Source organism: Kryptolebias marmoratus, linkage group LG17, assembly GCF_001649575.2.
Source record: "Kryptolebias marmoratus isolate JLee-2015 linkage group LG17, ASM164957v2, whole genome shotgun sequence".
NCBI lineage: Eukaryota > Metazoa > Chordata > Actinopteri > Cyprinodontiformes > Rivulidae > Kryptolebias > Kryptolebias marmoratus.
This window is the reverse complement of record NC_051446.1, coordinates 26,343,772-26,346,113: the sequence shown is the minus strand read 5'-3', so window position 1 is coordinate 26,346,113 and position 2,342 is coordinate 26,343,772. Positions and strand designations below refer to the sequence as shown.

General features: G+C 40.7%; 1 protein-coding gene across 3 annotated transcripts in view; it reads left to right on the top strand.

The window, feature by feature from the left end:
- The window catches only part of grid1b (glutamate receptor, ionotropic, delta 1b), a 357,735-nt gene that overhangs the window by 255,606 nt on the left and 99,787 nt on the right, over positions 1-2,342 (top strand). The window lies entirely within an intron of this gene.

Sequence of the window (2,342 nt, the reverse complement as noted above, 5' to 3'; positions counted from 1 at the left end):
TAACAGGACCGGGTTTAGAGCTCCTAACAGGACCGGGTTTAGAGCAGGTTTGTGGTACCGAAGGTTCCTGATTTAGATGCTTGTTTTTGTGTTTTTTTATCCTGTTTTTCTTGGAAGCTGCAGGAGTTTTTTGGCTTTAATGGCAGCCGCATCTTCGTCAGCCTCAGATGCAAACAGAGATAAAAGTTTATCAGCAGGCGGCTGTTTGGAGCAGCATCATGACCTCTGTAATCATGTGGATATTAACATCCTAAACCTTTAAACTAACTGTCCTCACGGTGCAGTAACACCACAGCATTCAGATTAAAACAGTAAAAAACAACTATAAGGTATTAAATCAGTGCTGCTTCCTTCCCCCGTCTTCTCCATCTGTGGAGGTCAAAGGTCACATGGATGCTTCTCTTCTTCTGGAGCTCCAGCTGTATTTATGTATGTGCCCTGCAGCCAGCTGATTCATCTGCCCTGCCCCCCACCCCCACCCCCCGCTGCCTCTGTAGCCCTCAGCACAAACAGCAGCACCGGCACCGAGGTGGAGACGTGACACTGTGAGGGTTTGTGGAGCGATGAACAAAGACGAGTGGGCGATGGATGGATGGAGCGGAGCCGGGAAGAACAACCTGAGAAAACATTGTGCCGGGGACAGGATGTTCAGGAACACCAGGCGGTTCTGTTCGGGTTCTGGCTCATCCTGGTCCAGGAGAATACAGTCACAGAATCAGTTTGGACCTTTTGTTAAAGAAAGAAAATCCACAAAAATCACAAAAATAACTTAAAACTGACCAAAGTAAAAAATAAAAAGAGAAATAAATGAAAATCAGAACAGAATTATTTTACATACAAACCAACGAAACAGGACAGAAAGGATGGTTCTGCTGCTCAACCTTCTGAGTCCCTGCAGTCAGGTGATCTCTGGACCTTGGACTTCACCTCTGATCTCTTGGTTCTGGACTGTTTGGTCACCATTCGTAATATCTGTCTCATCTGTTTGTCTCCAGTTGTCCTCTGTTGTCTCCAGTCCTGTGGTCACAGGAACATCCAGCTGCTTGGAGATGGACAGCTCCTGAGACAACTCTGTCTTCAGCTTCCTGTCCCCCACATTCAGTGTGGTACACACCATGATCCCAAACAGCCCTGTGACTACCTGTCCCCCTTTAAACAGGCAGACTGACTGATTCCAGGACTGAGGACACCTGTGGTTCTGATTACAGGACACACCTGAGTCCAACATGTCCCTGTGGACAAATTAGTCTTTTCTAGGAGAAACATTCTTTTAGTCAAGGTCAGTTTCATCAGTTTTATTTTTTTTGTTGAATCCAAACTCAGAAAAGATTGATTTTCATTAAACTTTTAGTATTTTTTCAGTTTCAAGTTATTTCTTTGGCCTTTCTGGTTTTTCTTTCTTTAACAAAGATTAGAGCCACGTGTCAAATCTGCTTTTTTTTCAGCTACACTTGTCCTTAAACTAATGAGAAACTATAAAAGTTTTTAATTTATTCCTTTTTAGTAAAAAGCTTTAAATATTAGTCAGAATTAAGCTGTTAAATTTTTGAAGTATTGAAATTAACATTTAGTTTTTAAAAAGAAGTGTCCTTGGGTTACAGCCAGAATGCAAAATAAATATTTAATCCATGTTCACTTTAAGTTATCCAATAAATACATTTTTCTTGTTCAAACACTCCTAAACAGACAGAAACAATAAAAATCCACCGGAGAAACTGAAACCAGCAGCTTCTGAGTGAAGATAAGCAGAACGGCAGTGAATAAAAACCGATAAAAAGGACATGAAGGAGATAAACAAGTGTGAGGACATAAAGACGTTTTGTGAAGGAAACAATACGGCAGGCGGAGAAAAGGAGCAGCAAAAACAAAAACCACAAACCTGCTGGTTTCTGAAGGACCAGGACAAGTGGATACCAGAGTCCTGGAGGTAAAGAGACAATATGAAGAGTCCAACATGTCAGGGACGAGGAGGGACAGAGGACGAGGAGGACAGAGGACGAGGAGGGACAGAGGACGAGGAAGACGAGGAGCATGAGTGTAGAATAAATGTGTTTATTACCAAAAAGGTAAAGATTTCAGATTTATTACCAGATATAAATGTTGCTCAGATTGTAAGTAAATCCTAATTATTAATTTATGAATTTTTTAATCACTGTCTTTTTATTAAGTTTTTTCCCTTTTATACATACAGTATGTGAATACAACGAGGTGTTTATCCAATACAGATACAACAAAAAGAAAAAAAAAATATAATAATAATAGTATACAGAAAATCAATCCCTACAAAGCAATCCCATTTAGCCCACCCAGGTCACTACTCAGTAGATCCACGCACTATATTC